General features: G+C 41.5%; 1 protein-coding gene across 6 annotated transcripts in view; it reads right to left on the bottom strand.

The window, feature by feature from the left end:
• tanc2b (tetratricopeptide repeat, ankyrin repeat and coiled-coil containing 2b) overlaps positions 1-19,428 on the bottom strand; it is a 179,024-nt gene that overhangs the window by 146,880 nt on the left and 12,716 nt on the right. For 5 of the 6 annotated variants that reach the window (XM_026178198.1, XM_026178200.1, XM_026178201.1 and 2 more), the window contains exon 2: positions 13,813-13,916. The exons of the other annotated variant lie outside the window; for it this stretch is intronic. The gene's annotated coding sequence lies outside the window, so the exon portion shown is untranslated. The remainder of the gene's footprint in view (positions 1-13,812; positions 13,917-19,428) is intronic. 6 annotated transcript variants of the gene reach the window in all.

Here is a 19,428-nt window from a genome sequence, read left to right as displayed (position 1 = left end):
ACTCTCTTCTCAAGCTGTGGGTCCCAGCAAGTCCACCCCTCTGCCCCCGATCCATCCATCAGCATGCAAGTATGCAACAGAAAAAGCCCTGAATGTTTAGAATATGGATCACTGTGTGAATGTGTGAATGTGGCTTGTAGCGTGAAGTGCTTTGAGTAGTCATGTGCAGTCCATTTTACCATTTACACAGCCCACATATAGCCATGTGAGTTATCATGTGCTTTGGTTGTGTCATGTCCCGCCGGGGAAACAGAAGTCCTCACGCAGGCCAACTGTCACACAGTTTCGTTACCAAACCTATGCTCATTTGAAACCAGCTAAAGCCTCTTTTGGTCTCTTGTTCAAATCCATTCAAAAGGAAGCGACTGAAATAGCTTGTCAACCTTTATCAGAGTCAAAGAGAGCCACATGAAGGAGAACATAATCCAATGCTTTTTATTTTCCCGTTTGTTTTAGAAGGTGTTTGGGCAAGATCAAATAATGGGATGAAATACTGTTAGCTCTGTAGGCAGGTGTGGAAAATTCCCCTAGCAATGCCGAGGACAGAAATAAATCACAGACCCTATTTATTCTCTCGGAGCTGCAGTTTTTTAAAGTTCACTTGCATGCCTTCTTTGTAATCTCCTTAACAGGTGGACAGTGCAGAAGTAGGTATTTGTCAGTGATAAATGAAAAAGCATTTTTCTCGGCAGACATCAAAGTGACAGCAGCAGAGCTCTGATTTTAAAAGGTTGTGAAGGCGCTACTTAATGCTACCTCGCTTCTCTGTGGTCGCTCCTGTGAACAATAACAGAAAACTGAGTGGCTGAGCAGCAGTGTGACCAGACCTTTGCAGAGAGCAGGTAGAAAGGAAGCGATGATGGAGGAGGAATGAGCTTCGTGGGATTTTCCTAATTGTGATGCTAAGGGTAATGGGACTACTCTGATGTAAAGACTTAGGCAAGCTAATAAGGTTAAATACATAAGCATGCATTCTTAAATCTTTACCATTTCCACTGCAAATGACACTAGATGATGCTAAAAGGTCAAAGACGGAGTTAAATATGGTATTTGCATGGAGAGACAGATTAATGGTGGTTAAATGAGACAGTTCAATTAATCCCACTGCCTGCAGCTTCCAGTCCTCCCTCCTCTTCTCTTCTTCATCCTGTCTCTTCATTCAGAAACCTCACTGCTACACCTGCTGGCCATTTCGGAGTGCTGCTACTGCAACAAATGCATTGAAATGACTGAGCATGGGTGATAGGAGATGTATTAATGAAATGAAACATCTAAACCTAATCTAAATAATAGGCTTTCATCTTTGTTCCTGACATATGACACTGATGTGTCAATCATCTATCTTGTAGAATGCACAGGAAATTTTGGTTTTGCATAAATCCATTTGTATGCCCGTGGCTCCTTAATCATGCTCAAACAAACACACCGGAGCTTCGGGAAGAATGTTTCGATGTTTGACAGGCAGCTTAAAGGAGCAAATAGAGTCGTGACATGAGGACAGAAGGTCATTCTGCAGACAGCCGCTAAAGGCAGGTAATCAACATTGGCAGAAGTGCACATTTGCATTAAGATGGAAGCGTTTAAAACTCAGTCGGTGTCTCTGCTCTGTGCAGGCGCTCAAATTAAATTGTAAGAATTAAATCGGCTGAGTGCTGTACTGTCCCCGGTTCGCATTCATTCCTCATCTCCCTGTTAATCACGGCTTGGATTTACATCAGGCTAGGATCTTCTTGGTGCTCCAAGTGACATTTGAAAGATGGAGCCATTGATGTAATTACACTCCATGCAGCAACAGCACAACAGATTAAGTAAATGTTGATTTTTGTGAAGGCAGTTATATAAAACTGACTGTATTGTGTATAAAAAGCATTCATCCCTGACATTTCATGTTTTTCAAAACAAAAATCACAGTAAAGGCTTCATTTTACACCGATTAACAGCTGCAAGTTTCACTGTGCCAACTGGTTTGTACTAATAATTAAGTAGGCTGAGCTTGTTTGATATTATGACTAAAATACACACAAAAAAGTGCACTTACTAAAAAAGGCCCTTAAGGTAGTTTCTGTTTTATAACCTATGCCAAGGTCCTTCCATTAAATATATTCCCAGTGACTCAGTGTTGTAAAAGAAAACAAAACCTTACCAAAGAAGTGTGAATACTCTTTTAAAGGCCTTTTAAATGAAAGCACAAAATGGCTAGGATAACTTCTAATAACATTCCCACACATCGTGTCCTGGCTCAGCTGTCACATGGTTCCAGTGCCAGCCCGAAGCTGGTTTCACACAGAATTAAGTAACCCTGCTTCCCTCTGCGCTGTCAGCTCCTTCTGCCTGACATGAGCAGGCTTCAAATGATACCCAAATGTGTTGATTTGGCCACTTCAAGGGAAGCGCTAAACAACCGAGTACGACTCCTATTTCAAGTTGATGTGTGCATCCAAATTAAATTCATTTTCCTAAAAAGCTTGACAACATGTCACTTAGCCGGAGGCCTTGTAGTAACTTTGTATCACTGCGTACCAGAGCCAGATAGTGTTGGACTTCCTTGCCTTGGGCTGTTGTGTATGAAGTGCGGCTTACTGGTTGATAGGCTTAGCATGGTTCCTAAGTGGAGTAAAGGCACGAGGGGGCTTACTGGCTTCCTTCATGAATCCACAGAGTTACAAAGGTCTTCATCTGAAAAAAAACTTTGGTCTTATCCAATAAAGCTGCTGTGTTTCTTCTCTGTTCACTTCAAAGTGAACCCTTGGACACACACAGAGATGACTGGGGCTGAAATGCACTGCAGACAACACATTAAAGCTTCGACCGTATATTTTAAGCAGTCTCATATATCTCTCTATATCTCTCTCTATATATATATATATCTATCTCTATATATATACACACACACATCTTTATTAGGGGTGCAATGATATTCATATCGGTATTGAACCGTTCGATACAGTGCTTTCGGTTCGGTACGCATAGGTATGAACAATACAAAATTTTTAATTTATTTTATAAACTTTTCTTCTGACGATGCTGTCTGTGTTGAGAGCTCAGTGGATCTGCGTTCGACTACTCCGCCTAGGCTGCACTGTCGAGAGCAGATCCACTGAGCGCAGCACAAGCTAGCAAGACAGAAGTTAAGCTCGTTGCAACATGGCAAATTGAACCTCCCCCACCCTCATTCAGACCTCGCCTTTGGAACTATTTTGGTCTTCATGTGAAGTATGACCCTGAAGGTAAGTGCGTCATGGACAAAAGTAAAACAGTATGTTGAATGTGCCACGCAATGCTCAATTACATGGGTGGGAATTACTGCGTTAGCGCAGTTTGCTCGTTAACGTGTTGACGCTGTCCAGCCCCACGCACGGGGCGATCCGCGGTAACTCGTTAACGGAGATTTTCCGTGTTGTGGCGTTAACGTCGTTTCAGATTAACGCTGACAGCACTAGTGGGAACACAATGAATATGACTGCACATTTACGCCGACATCATCCTAGTGCAAAGACAAGTGGAAGCAGACAAAAACAACAAGCACGCATGCTACAAACTTTACCCGAGTCATTTAGACAGCCGTTAGCACATGATTCTCCTTATGGGGACCTGATATGTTTAATATGCTGCTGAGAATATAGCCCAGAAGAAGCGTATAGTATAGCTTTTATTTTGGAAAGAGCCATTTCTCTGTAATAAACTCTTTTCCAAAGATGAGTGATTTCTCGATCAGATAGATTTATTATTTTATCCCTTTGTTGTTTCAGCAACATTAAATTTAAAAACTGTACTTTTGAGTTAAAATATATATTTATAATTTTAATAAATGACAAATTAAAAAAGCATGAACATTTTTTGTATCGAAAAAATATCGAACCGTGACACCAAAGTATCGAACCGAACCGTGAATTTTGTGTATCGTTGCACCCCTAATCTTTATATATACATATCTCTATATCTATCTATCTATCTGCTGTGGAAGACTTAGAGGACACAGAGAAATGTCATCAGTTCTAGTGTTAAGGCACGTTCATGTCAAGACCCCACACTCACATCCATCTTTTATATACAATCAATGACTGTGCTCCACTTGATGCAATTAGCCAATTACAGTCAACCATGAAATGAAAGTAAAACTAAGTAAAAATTCAGAACTTCAACAAAGGCAAACATTAAGACAAAAGTTCCAAATTAATTTCATCCCTACTTTAAAAAACACAAGAAAGAAGTACTGAATATTACCCCACTACATCTGCCATGCTACATGAGGCACCGGATATTAACTATGGGGTATGAAACACTCCAATATGTGCAGTAGGGCTGCCACGATTTGTCGACTAGTCACGATTACGTCGACTATCAAAATCGTCGACGACTGATTTAATAGTCGACGTGTCGTTTGAAGCTTTGTAAGATCGCAAAAGACGCAGGAATAATAGCAGGATTTAAGAGTGTAATAACGGACTGAAACAGAAGATGGCAGCACAGCATGTACAAGGATGCCAGCTGCCGTTAAACCCCGAAGAAGAAGAAGCAGCTGTGTCCCAGAATTCATAGCGCGGCCCAGCTTAGTTTCCAACAATGGCGGTAGCTAGTTAGTTTTAATATTACTCTTATTATTCTTTCTGGGTCACAAAATAAACGTTTAACATATTTTCAGGCGAGAATGTAGCTGTGTAAACCTCAAATATCTGCTCAGTTTATCAGGACACCACATATTTTCAAAAGCGCTCCGACGTTTTCGGAGATGTCTGTTACCCACTAGCTCGATAGCTAGCCGGGGGCTAGGTCACTAGCGCCGTGAGAACACCGGACTCCCGGCAAATTGTTTTCAAACTCACCGCCGTCTTTTGCGACTCAGGTTAAATATATATGAGTCACTTAGATAAATTAAAAATGTTATTGTTTGGCTTTTTTTTAGTATTTTATTTGTTCCTGAGTAAATCGGTTTGGCTGAGATTAAAGTTATAGTTTTTACACAGCTGAATAAACGTCAAGCAGACAGCTGATTATCAGAAGTGTGAGATGCTGGAGAATATACTCCGGTGTCCTGTTATATTTTAGATAGCAAGGAGTTTATTAAACTTTACCGAAACAATCTGCAAATTTCATTAAAATTGAATAAACTATCATCTTGTCTTTATTTTTAGTTAGCACCTTAAAAGCTTAAAGCTGTAAGCTAATGATAGTTATATAAGAGCAGATGCTGCTGGTGCAATAAGCTGTAGTTTTATGTCCAGTGGATGATGATCTGATTAGTCGACTAATCGCATAAATAATCGGTGACTAGTCGACTATCAAAATAATCGTTTGTGGCAGCCCTAATGTGCAGTGCTGATTCATTTACACCATGACACAAAAACCTCCACTGAGTTCTGTATAAGATGACAGAGACCAAAATTAGTCATCCCTGATTGTCAGTTAGCTGAAGGTGAAGAGAAACCTGACAACGAAGGTAAAATTAAGTGTCCATCTTTATTTTTGGCATCCACAGATAGTGCCTGTGACGTCAGGAAAACCCACAGACAGTCCATGTGTGGTATTCAACATGTCCCAGGGGTATAGGGAGAATGTTATCAGAGCTTCAGGACAAGGGTATGGTTTCAAAACCACAGGACAAGAACAGAACCGATCAATAAGGAAAGGCCATTTAACACAACAGAAGAAGAGAGTCAGAGAGAGTCGTTTAGGTGTGTCAAAGGGGTACTCACGTTGACATTTGGTGCTGGCAAAATTACTTTCTCCCATTTACTGAGCTTATCCACTCATAAATAAGGCAGAAAAACAGATCCAATTGTCAAAAGTGATTGTTGACAACAGCCTCTGTTTTGTTCACGTCTGGGGAAATAAGTCTGCAAATTACACTGGCGTGGATATAAACGGGGCTCCACTGAAGCAGAGACTGAGCTCGGAGAGGAATACTTTTCCTGATGAATTATGCATTGTTCCACTTTTGTATCATCATGTATGCCACCACCACGTTCATGTTCACTCTGTGAAGAACTTTTTGTCCACTGCGAATTAGCAGCACCTCTCTCTAATCACCTTTCATGTCATCCACAGACAGTTTCTACAGGAGATGCGTTTGCAGTCAACCTGCAAACGACTGTGATTAAACAGCCAGTGTCAGATTGCAGGGACATGGTCTCCTTTTTATGTAATCAGCAACAAAATATGTAGCTTTATCACCAACTTAAAATTTAAGTTAACTTAATCCTTTTTATCCTCCAGATTGTTAAGTCCTGAGCCATCTATATACCACCACAAAAAAAAGGCATTAGTGGGCTTCACAAGGGTAATGGTGCCTTCAAGGTTGCCATTTGTAACTATAAATCTAGCTTTGAGCAGAGAGTACAAAAGGACAGAAGGAAGTGTGGGAGGGAGAGAAAACATCTTAAATTACTTGCTCTTCCAGTTCATCCCACGACCAGATCTCTGTCACGGGTTGGACTGACGTTTGATTGAAAGTGCAGACACGGCAAACCAAGACCCAATTAGCACGTTGGCTAGCCCCTGACCCCTGATGGCAATCTGATGACTACCAATAAATGTCTGTTAGATCACAGTGTGTCAATCACGTCTGGTGGCTCGGGAAGACGGAGCTTTGGTTTACTCCCACACTCGCACAGAAAAACGATCCAGGCTTCAAAGAAAATTGGACATATTTTATTTATGAACACTTTCATACACGTTGGCAGTCACGCATGTCATTTTCACTTCAGCAGCAATGCATTAAGGAGCTTTAATTGAAAGACACTTATACAGCAAGTGATTTCATTAAATGACTGATTGTTTTCTTGTGGCGTCACAATTATTTGTCTTTAGTCATTAAGACTGTTGGGTTGATGAGGATGTGCTGTGGAAATTAATGAGCTTTCACGCACAAGAAAAAGCATTTTTCACTCTGTTTAATTGAAAATGAGGCACTGTATTATTAATGCGAATACAGCATTATCCCTGGATGAGGTCTGCTGAACAGCCATCAGCGGTCAATAACGTATGAATGTCTCTGAATGTGGACATGTGATTCCCTACAAGCTGAGGGTGCAGAAATCTCATGTAGATGGAACCATGTAGCATCGCCTCCAATCCGTCCTCTCTGCTCAAAGTCACAAATCTTTCACCACGCCTTAGCATTCCACATTAGCACACTGATGTAGGCCTTGCCAACCTCAGCAAAAGAAAAAGGTTCATCTGGAGACACACTGCACCAGCCTTACACAAACTGTCCATACTGGGTCCAGTTCTAGGTTTTTGGGGACCTTATGGACATTTTTCAGGGACTCCCTCATAATCCTTAAATCAATTAAACATACTTAATATAATTTGTTGTGCATCACAGTTTCTATTGACTAAGCATAAATGGTCTCCATCTGTAATCATGTACTGTTTTAAATATTAGAGCACAATTTTTATAACTATTTTTTTAAAGCATCCCTTGCCATTGGGTTGCAGACACCTTTAGGTTCCCTGGCCCCTCTTTGAGTACCATGTGTTTAAAAAGTGCAATCGTGGGGCACCACTATAGCTCACTTGGTTGAGCAGGTAATCCATATGCCAATAGGCTGCAGGGGCCTGAGTTTGATTCTGCTACAGACCATTTCCTGCGCGCTCTCCTCATTCTCCTGTCTGCTTCCAGCTGTCCAACAAAGGCTTTTAAAAAATGCCCCAAAAATTTATTAAAAAAAAAAAAAAAGCCATCGCAACAGCCAGGTGGGATTCTGTGGTCGGGGGCGGAATAAAATAACACATTTAATACATCATTTCTGTTCCCTGTTGCTATTCCAGTGTGAGAATCTCTAATGCATTTGCAGTCATTTATTGTCCCGTGCGTTTTTTCTCGTATGCTCTCCATCCCCTATGGCTGTCATCATATGTGAGGGGAGGAAGGCTGGAAGGTCCTCGAGGAGCATTGCTGACCCCCTAACCCTTCCAGTGTAGTCAACTAAAGGGAACTAGGGCCACTAATGACCCTGCTGGACCAAAGTCAAGTGCCTCAGAAGAAGACAAGCACCTTGCATTGCTGTGTGGGCTGTTGAAGCACCTTGTATAACCTAAGGTTAAAAGGTGATACAAAAGAGCACACTTAGCAGTCAAGCTTATGTAGTAGCCAGTGGAGCTGCTACCGAGGAAATAAAACTGCCTGCATGTTTACCTAAACCAATCCCAACCCTTAAATTAATTTCAGATCACAAACTGGTGAAGACGTAGAAAAATGTTCCTTTGCATAAATCACAATGATATCCATCACATTTATCTCCTCAAGATCAGAATAAAAACAGGGTTTGTTCCTGGCTGAAATAAGCATCACTACAAATATAATCTGAACATAATTAGTCCTTGTACAGTAAAGGAAATTATTGAGAATTGCCACTGTATAAATAAAACAAAATTAAATAGTCTATGACCTTTTTATGAACAAAAAAACTTTATTATGCTTGAGTAAATAATACTCCCCATTTGCATCATTTTACTACAGCGGTAGTGATTTTGCTTAGTGTTGCAGGAATCTTTACATCTTTGCATAAAAACCTGGAAAATGTGAAAGCGTAATCTTAGCTCCGTTCATCAAAATAAATCACAAGCTGTTTTACAGCCTCACAAGGAAGTTTAGTTTCTGAACTTTACAAAGGAAGACTGCCAGAAAGAGAATAGCCTCAACAACGGACACTTGTTCCACAAAGTAACTGCCACATATATGGAAGTTGTGTTGGTGGATAACATAAGAAGTCCCGTGTTTCACCGAGAAGATAAGCGTTGGCTATGTGAAGATCACAGAAGTTTGGAAATCTCTTACGACCGGATGTTTTTCTCTCCTACACCAGGGAATCTTTTTCTTTCCAAAAATGCTTTGCTTTACTTATCAAATCCTACCAAACTCCCCACTGAAAGACACTGAGAATGAAAGTGTAATACATTTAAAAAAGGTCAATCTACACCTTGCAACCCCGTCCAAGAGGGACCACACACACTCTGTGCATCTACAAAGATAATTTGCTCTCCTACAAAGCACAGTTGCCGCCAACTCTTTTTGTTGTTTAACAGTTAGATTCTGGGGGAGGGGCAGCAGCTGTTAGCTGAGCCCAGCTGTCAAAGATGGCTGGCATAGATGAGAGGGGAGGAGCGGATTTGAGCAAACCTGTGCATGAATGGTCCCAAAGGAAACTCACTTTAAAAGAGTTCCCCCAACAGCCCAGATGATAACTGGATGTCTCTGTTTACCTCTGCGTCTAAGGCATATTGGCAATCCCATGCACTCATTACATCCGCTAAATACTGTGATGAAGATAAACCATGATTGACTTGGCAATGATGATGAGGTTTCGCATGAAATGTCTACATAGTCTGCATATTCTTAAAACTTTGGTCCGACTACACACCTCACCAGCATCATTTACAAGAAAAAGTCCAGATGCTCCCGTGGTCTCGTTGCACTACGTCCAAACACAATACAATAAACTACACAGGGCAAATTGAGGTGGACTTGGGCCACTGACTGAAAAGATTATGATTTACAGGGTAGGAGTTTATGACCCCCCCCCCCCCTCCTCATAATTATTATGCATGAACTGAAATGAGGAAAAAAATGTTAAGGAAACTGTGGTACAGCTCAGTCTAGACTACAATGCACATTTGCTTTCATGCTGTTCACGCCATGTTATTTCTCAAACCGTACATTAGCACAAATTGAATTCTCCGTCCTTCATTTCCTGTGTTGGAGCCTGGCTAGTTCACTGTGGTCACTGTTGAGACCACTGGAAGCCGGGCAGCATTATGATGCTTAATGACACGGCTTTAAGCGGACTACGTCAGCTGTTAAAATGAAGGCTTTTAGCAACTCTAACCTGGATTTTCTCTTTGCCACTGCTACCATGGAAGATAATAATTTCAAAGTAAGACTCAGTACTGCACGTTCTTTCATAACAAAAAATATTTTTTCTAATGAGAAATATAACCAACGATAATTCATCTACCCGTTACCATGATAGCACCATCATCTGTCCATCATAGCTTCTGTTATTTGGACTGTGGATGACAAAAATGTCAATATATGTATGCTTGGTCTTGCAAAAATATATGTATACTCTACTGAAAACCCCAAAACAGAAATCCTCACAGGACATGAGAATAAAAAGCCCTTTCATGTACAACTTCCAATATGCCCCCACCCCCCGAATGAATCATTGCTCAAAGCCAATGCAGCTCCCTCTCACCTCAAACCACCGAATCCAGAGTTAATCAATGTGTCCAGCTTCAAAGCCATTGGCCTAAAATGCTCAATGAGCTGCATGGCAATTACAGTACATTATAGCTAACAGCATCCAAATCAGCAGACACCCCCCCACCCCACCCCACCCCACCCACACCCCCCGCCAGACCAGCAGTGCAGACAATAGAGTCTAACAAAAAAACTATACTGTTGTTTTTCTTAACCTGTCCACAAGGTAAATGAAAGAGAGGATGAGATTTCTTACAAGTGTGTTTTTCAGCCAGGATTGTTCCTCTGCTTTTCAGCTGAAATAACCTATGCAGAGACAATTATGTAATCCCTCACCAGCTTCCCGCTTAACTATCAACGGCATTAGCTGGCAAGCATGACTAAGCTAGAGCTGTCCCAAGCACAGAGGTAAGATAGAGGGCGAGTTATCCTTTATCTATTTTCATAGGGAAACCTAAACATTAAATCCATCCAAAGTATTAGGAGCAGTGTACAGCCACCGTGTAGCACCCCAGGGAACAGGAGCTCCCAGAGGATACACATGCAAAAACAGAGAGGACACACGAACTCCACACAGTGAACTGCCCCAGTTTGATCCCAGGGAGCAGTGCTGAGAACTAAGCCACCATCGTATGGGCTGTGCGGGCTGATAGATCCACCGTCACAGCACTTATTGGTTTTTAGACTTCTGTTTTAATGCTTCAAGATATGCAATTTGATCATGGCATGATGCAAGGAATCACATTCAAGAAGTCTTGATGCATGCTCAATCATCCAGGTAAGAAAATCCCAAAAAGTTGATTCTGTTCATCTGGACGTAGCGTTTTCAGTGCCAGAAACGTCACTCATCCAGGAAGTCACATGGAAGTGGTGGATCTGACTGAAAACCTAAGGAAAATATATGGCACTATGCAGAATGTTAGCTGCACTGATGGGTGTCTAAACAGGTTGATAATTTACAAATTAATGTATAAGACTTGAAAAAAATGATCAACATCATAAACTCATCAGGAAAGTCAAGAATTTAATGAGAAGTAAGGTAGGTTTTGTGTTAAGGAATTTCTGACTGTTTTTCATTAACAAAAAGACAGACATGCACCAGCCCATTCACAGCAGCCAGAAAGGCATTTTATTCTTTCATTCTTTGACTATTTGGCAACCGAGGTCTGTGGTTTCTGTGTTATACTCAAGTCAAAGCAATGTTCAAGCTGGAGGAAACATATCCCCTGAACATTCAAGCTACTTGGAAAATAATCCCTGGTATTATCTGCTCATAATCTTGAATGGATTTTTGACTACAAGTACAAACACGACCCAAAGCGAAACAGTTCTGGACTTACAAACTGGAGGGAAAAAAACAAAAAGCAAAAAAACAAAATCAAGCCAGCGAGGGCAGCTCTCCCTAAACGTACACAGAATTTATCTTGCAACTAAATTGGTTTGCTTCACAACTGGCTCCTAGCGTTGGCGTTTGTGGCTTTCAGTGTGTCAGATTTGACACAGCTCTCTTTCAGTAGCTGTGGGCTGTAGCTAACCACCCACACAACCCACTGGAGACCAAGCAGATTCCCTTCACCAGCTTGACAACACAGATCATTCTCATCATTGTCCCCTCGAGCACTGAGCAGACATTTATTGCCTAAAGCATGTGACTGGTCAAAATATGACTAATACTATAGTGAGCAAGTCTATAAATGCAGTTCCTTTACTGTAAAAATGAGCTGAGGCTTATAGAAAACTACTGAAGCTACTAGAATATAGTGCAAACCACCAACGCCTACAGTTTCCAGAGGGTTAACACCACATCACTTTGGATGACATGCACAATTGAAGCACTAGAAGCCAGCATTTTATGCGCCCGGAGATGTTGTCATATTTCTGCATCTTCGCACCAGTGACCAACGCGGGAGCCGCCACGCAACGTCAATCACAAACTGACAGGTCCACGCTGATGGCCAAAGGGGGACAAAGCAGCCTTCCTCTGGTCCAAGCCCCGAGATTTGTGCATTTTTGACTTGTTTACCAAGATGGGTGTCCAGAAGAGGGGAAATCTAAAAGATTTATGCATATAAATCAAATCAACCGCTCAAACAAAGAAATTCCTTCACACGCTAAAATGTGAGTAATTCAGACCTTTGCAGCAGTTTATGATTATAATTTACGCCAGCTCCTAAACAGCACTCGCAGACTGTGTCCCTTTTGTACAGTCCCAGCTTTACAGCCGAGGAATCTCTGAGGAAGAAGAAAAGAGCCAGTGTCATGCGGTCAGAAGGCATTTTAGTCAGACAAAAATTTGTGTCAGCACTTTCTGCAAGGGAGCGAGAGGCCAGCGTTCAGAGCTGTTAGCCTCTTTCTCAGAGGAGAGCCAGGGTTTAATGGGACTACTCTTCCACTCCATTTGCCTGCTCACATCTTGCAGGCCACAGCTGCATACATGTGAGCCAGTGACTGTCGCTCTGCATACCTCTCTGCAGCCTGGGAGCTCCTGAACCCACTTTAACAGCTGACAGAAGTCGTTCGTCTTCAGGCGCACACTTGAACATCGAAACGGACTATGGACAAAACGCACGTGGATGAGACAACACTTTGTCCTGGTAATAAGACTGCAGAGGTCGCTGACAAATTACGCATTTTCGTACCTCCTTACCGGCCCTCGAAATTATCGCACCACATCCTCATGCTGCTGTGTGGGTTATAGTTTTTCTGACTGTGACAACACCAGAAGGTCTTGCTCTGACTTTGGATCCATTTCAGACCCAAACAACAATTTCATGGCTGGCTGGTCTCAAAGTAATTACATATGACCTCAAGCCGGAGCATCGATCAGTACCCGGGACACTTCTGAAAAATAAGACTATTTTTGATAGACAGCTTCTTTAAGAGAAGACAGCACCTCTACCGTATGGACTATGGAAATTCACAGTGAAAAAGAAGCAGGCTCTATGTTTCATGCATTTATTTCCTGTTGACAGAGTTTTCAGAGTTAACTCACATTCCCAACTCCCGTCTCCTGAAAAACAAGTGTTACATGTTCAACTACTAAATCTTTAAATAACACAAATTTGAAAGAAACAATTTGCTAGAATTAGCATTCCGTATATAGCAGCTTGAAATGTAGTGCCACTTAAACAAGCAAGCTGCTAACTCCCAGTTTAGCCTTCTAACCAAGGGTGTCAAACAAAGGTCTACAATCTGGCCCACAGGACAGTTTTGGAAAATGTGAAGGAGGGCATAAATTTTGCACTTTTAATTTATTTATTTATTTATTTAGTAGTTTTACAGCTTTTCCTCCTGATAAAGACCTCCCCCATGGCAATACCACAACAGAGTAATAAAGTAAACAAATGGGGAAAACAAGTTCCTGTTTTTTGAGGCCACAGTCATTTTTTTAAGAAACATGCTCTGTATACTAACAAAAGCTTTCGGCTTTATAATTACAGGACAGTTTTTGTTCTCATTTTGTGGCCTACTTACACATTGCAAGCTTAACAACACATCTACTGTTCTGTGAGTGTTCCTATACCCCAGGACTTTTCTGTGGTGCATCTGTAGGTGTAAAAAGGTCCCAGCTACACACCGGTTCCTGTGCCATGAAACTTAAGAAGACTCACCATGAGCAGACAACAAATCCGGCTTTGAGGGCAGCGAGGCGCTACATTTCGCTGGGCTGAACCACAGTCCCAAACCCTCTCCAGAGGGGACACCCAGCAGCTCTCTACAAAGGCAATAACAGTGAAATAAAACACTTTAAGGTGAGCAATGAACTGAAAGGGCCTTGTATTGACACACAAGAGAAACAGCAGACACTATTTGACATCCGACTCAGTGGAGTGGCAAGTCCACAGAGTGAACAGCCTGACCTGTCACTGTTCACTCTGCTGTGGATCTTTTTCCAACAGAGAACACAAACAGCTTTCGGGGCTACAAGGCCTGATTGTTAGGGCGGACTGGGACAGCAGACAGTTGTCATATTCCACAGAGGGTGGAATCTGACATAAAGTACTGCTTTGAAAGTTGTGATGTAGAGGCTCTAAGTAGTCTGACCGAAAGTCTGATTATGTCATTAGATGTTGAGTTAAGGACGGGGGAGAGAGGGACCGAAATATCTGTGTGGGTGATGTTAGCAGCCATGTGATTAACACGAAAATGAGTGGGAACCGGAGAGATGTAAATGTGAACGGCTATTGTTTGGCTGCTCCCAGTGTCGAGCATTTAAATTAACATCTTTAATACACACAGGCCACCCAGTGGTAACATTACATTACATCACATACTGCGTCCCCCTTAATGCTCATAAGTACGGTAATCTTCGGCAGCATTTATTAGCTACAGGGGACCCACTGAGCTCATTCCAACTTCATATTTTTATTTTACACTCTACAAAAGTATCCCTGCATGATTCACAGTTTAAAATAATACTTATGCATCTCTAACGGGGACTTGGTGCAGCCTCTCACCTCATCCACTGTCTGAACCCCCCCCTCCCCAACCCTTTAACCCGAGACAGCATGAAAAAGGTGGACCACGTTGGGGAGTGTCAAGCATGGGGTAGACATGAGAGAGAAACTGAGGACAAAACATTCATAATGCCCTGGATAATAATTTTAAACACTCAGTGTAACCAACTTTTGCAAATGTTAACTTTTTCTTCCCTTAATATGACCTAAAATGAGCATCCAGAGGTGTTTTTGCAACCTCAGGTATTTCCCCCTAGTGGCCATTAAAAAACAAACAAAACAACAAAAACAACAAAAAACTGACCGCCTGGCAACCGCCTAACAACCGTCTGTCGCTAGGGAAAAATGAGTACTCCCCAACCAGTTGCGATCAGTTGCTGAATGCTACTGTGATATCATCTACCAGCAACGCAGGCCTAAAGACTGGTTTAATGACCCCTCTGTGAGCACCAGTTGCTATGGGAAAAGCTGTATTCCCTGAGCAGCTGGTGAGTGGTTACAAGAGGTTGTTTGCCGTTCGTAAATGAAACTGGTTACAAAGAGATATATGTTGCCGTGCACGTAAACCTCACAATTACTTTGGTTGCTAAGGAGATTGACACAGTGACCTATAGTTTGCATGGAACTACACTTGTCTGTAAACACCAACTACACCCTATGAGGTAGTGAAACTGTTTAAGTTATGCCTTACTGCTACACCTTTACTTTGAAGGTGAACTTTCTCCATTTCCTGCTTTGTGTCGCACATTTTTTTAAAGTTTCTCTACTGTTTGGTGATTGGTTAATGAGTGTTTGCGAACACTAGTGTCATCCATGCACCATGGGTGACCAAAGAAAGGAGGTTTTTGGAACTCCCCTGTATTTTTTCACCAATTTCACTTACACCAACCTCTAGGAAACTCTTAAAGCTGGCTGGAAAATACACGTTTTCCCCTCGGCCTGTGTAACTGAGGCCTAAACCAACTTTCTTCTGTTTTACTGGTCTAGCAAGTGGCAAGGATTTCTGTGTCCTGGTAGAGCTGTGTGCCAGAGATGCCCAGAGTTGAAATCGATGCCATATGAAGCCAAGAGTATAAAAAACCTGACAGAAACCAAACATTTAGAGCAGCCTGAAGCCTATGCTATTGGCTTACAGGGCTTGGTTGTGCATATCCTGACCTCATTAGAAACACTGATTATGATTAATCTGAGCACCCACCATTACATCAGTGTATGTGTATATATATATATATATATATATATATATATATATATATATATATATATATATATATATATATATATATATATATGACAGAAAATAAGGAAAGGCATAACAGAGCCAATTTAAAGTTGCACTGGCCCATAGAGATTTTTGGGTACTTTTTATATTAAGACAGCAGCAGTGAGAAGACAGAAAGTTGGGGGTGGGGTTGTCACATGCAGCAAATGCAACATAGCAGGGATGTGCACTGTACCAAAAAAGCTACATGGAATCATGTTCAATAGCAACTTAACTAGCACACACTTTTGGAGAGAGGACATTACTTGCACCAGTTTTTGTGAAACAAATATTTCCCTAAAAGCTTCCAGTGTGTTTTAATATTTTCATTCAAGCTTTCTGAAGTCCCCATTTCAACTCTCACGTCTCCCGCTGCCATCCTCCAGACTCAATGTAGATAAATTTCCCACATCAACTAAGAAAAAGAAACAGAAGGTCATTTCTGCACAAAAGACAGAAAAGAATACGGCAACACAGTAATCAAGTTTTCTCAAGGGTGTCACGCAGAGTTTGAATACTTTTTTCCCCCCATTTTCTAATTATAGTTTGCACATTGCTCTCTGTAGGGGACACTTTATAAGACTTAATCTGTTTTACACCAACTTGCCAACACATTAATTAAGCTGAGCAAACCAAAAGTCTAAATAAATTACAGCAGGAATCATGAGAGGCAGTAAGAATAACTCCATCATTCTGAGTTAGGCGCTTAGAAATATTTTTGTTCTGGGATTTGCAGGCTTAGAGGGGAAATCTAAATAACGTCTGTGATGCTATGCTTGGGGTAACATTTGACTTTTTTAATTGAAAGCAAACATGAAAGCCCACATCGTGATCTTTAAATAAAATGTCATCTCCTCTATCAAACACTATTTTTTAACTGCAATTTTTCTTACTGTGAATTTATCTGACATAACATTTCCAAGGAGATCTGGTTATGCGAGTTTAGTGCGTATGCAAGTGAAACAGTCTGCAGAAATACAGCTAATGGTTCGGGGTTAGAGAGAGCTAGCAGAAGCCATAGAAAGCCACTCCCCTTGTCACTCCAATCCAGAAGGGTCACATTGTTTGGGCAGCTGCCCCCCAGCAGATGATGATTAGAAGAGAAAGAAGGGCGAAACACGTCCCTGTGCTGCTTGTCTGGTTTAGAAAGATACGGCTTGTTGCGGCTAAGCCTGGTGCACAAAATGAAAAAACATCCACAGAAATCCTAATCATCTGGCAGAATAAAAAGTAAATTCTCTTTTGTCTGCTGGGCTTCTGTGTTATTAGCCGAACAGGCCAAGAAATAAGATCAAAACAAATTATGTGACCAACACACTAAGTCCCCATTTCACTGATAAATAAGGCATTTAAGCTTTCCCTCTCATCTCCTCCTCAAAGGCCATGAGTGTTTCAGCTTTCATGTAATACAAATGCCTCTGTGTAAAGGCTAGCACTTCATTTTTGCCTTTTCAAGCTAACATCATGAAGAAGCCACTGTTCTGTCCAATTTGAGAAACGGGTACTCAAACAAACTTGCCTGCAGCTACACGCTCAGAGAGTAGGGTCGTTTGGCCCCGATCGCATTTTCCATTTCTGAGATATCTAGGACAAAAAACACATGATAACCTAACATCACTTACAAATATTTAAATAAATCACCAATTAAAATGAGTAAAAACCAATTAAGACAGGTGATGGAGAGAATAAGCAATGCAAACTAATATGGTGGGCTCTTTAATTACACGCTGTAGACTAATTTAGAGTAAACTTGGTACAGTTATTAATTTTATGCCCCCGACTCAGGTCACATAAGAGGCAATGAAATTCAAATTAGTTTTAGAAATAGAAACAAACAAACTTTTTAAAAATAACAAAAGAATTTTTTCAATCCATTATAGGTGAGATGCACGGTATCAAAGCATAGGAAGCTATTTTTGGCTGCTCCCTTGCCACTAGGGGTCACCGCAGCAGGTAGCTCCACCTGTTTGATTTGGCAGAGTTTGATGCAAGACGCCCATCCTGACATAAACCCCACAGGGATTTGTGTCTCTGGCTGGAATCGACCGAGCGACCTTTCACTTGTCAAGCGAAAGGTCGCTGGCAGCTGGAAAACTGTAGTAGCATTCAGTAAAGGTCCCACTTTATCACTTGTTGTTCACAAAGAGCCAGTCAAGAGCTGAACCACGAAACATATGAGCAAATTTACTCATTATATGATGTAAGTAAGTGTAATTAAATCTAAGTGTAAGTAAAGCTGCAATGTTTCAAACCTTGCATAAGTATAGCAGAAGTTTACCTGCAATGGGCAAGAGGTGTTTTAAACCTCATTTTGGGCCAAAGTAACTAAAGTCTTTTCTTGGAATTAAACTTAGGGAATTCTCCCCATTCATTTAGATAGCCTTGGTCCTGTTTACATGAAATAACTGCCTGAAGAGGTTACCAAGATGGCTGCTGAGTGTCTTCTGCTTCTAGAATGGCATCTTTGCAAGCCTTGGTCATGTCATTAGCAAACACTGTTACCGCGCAGCATGCAGCCTCCTCAGCTTACATGCTGCTGTGCATAATGAACGTAATGAACACAGGACACCTGTCCACATAGCAGTTACACCCGTCCACCATCTGCATAAATTTAACCAACACTTTTCAACTTTTGCTACCACTGGTCAGTGTTTAAAAGACGTTGGTGAATTCTAATGTGGTACAGTTGTAACAAATCGGTCTGTGAAATTTCTTCCCTCCTAGATATTTCACGATCAGGTGCAAGCGCACAGTGGAAACATTTAGGAACCACTGATTCAGCCACATAAAGCCACTGAGGTGCATAAAAGTCGGCAACGCTGTTGACTCAATTAGTGCAGAGTTCCAAACCAGCTCTCGGTGTTGCCAAAGAGCTCTTGTAGGTGCAACGTGCAGGTGATTTATAGGTACAAAAATCCAACATGACCACATAGGCTTTGTATCCAAAAGTACTTCATCACCTGCTCTCACCCACCATACTGCAAAAATAAAAAGCATCAGAGACAATGCTGCTGCCTACTGCAAGTCAGGCCCATTAGTCTTTTATCTACAACTTCTAACATAAATCTACTCTCATCAGAAGACAACAAGGCATTTCCCCTGAAATGGATGTGTAAGTGCTGCACAGTTGCTTTTTCCCCCCCATTACTTTTCCAAGACCAAAATGCAATTTCTAAAGTGACAGTCTGGCCTTTAATCCTAAACTGGTGCAGCACTCTTTCCAACACTCACCTTCTTCAGCATCCTTTAAGCACAGATGACCTTTATTCCCAGGCCCAAAATGAGAAATGGTGCCTCTTGTGCCGAGATTTCAGCTCATTAAAACATGTTGCTAATGCTGCCTTGTGGGGAGCCATCAGAGAGAGGCTTAAAAGCACTTTATGCCATCCAAGCACAAAGGTTTTGGACTGCTTTGTCAGAAGAGCCAAAACTAGATATACAAGTATAAGCTGTAAAACAACACAAACACCTCCAGCACCTACTTAAGAAATCAGCTGCCTATGTGCTTA

This window comes from Astatotilapia calliptera, chromosome 8 (assembly GCF_900246225.1).
Source record: "Astatotilapia calliptera chromosome 8, fAstCal1.2, whole genome shotgun sequence".
Lineage (NCBI taxonomy): Eukaryota > Metazoa > Chordata > Actinopteri > Cichliformes > Cichlidae > Astatotilapia > Astatotilapia calliptera.
Note: the sequence above shows the minus strand (reverse complement) of the source record. Positions and strands in the feature narration are given on the sequence as shown.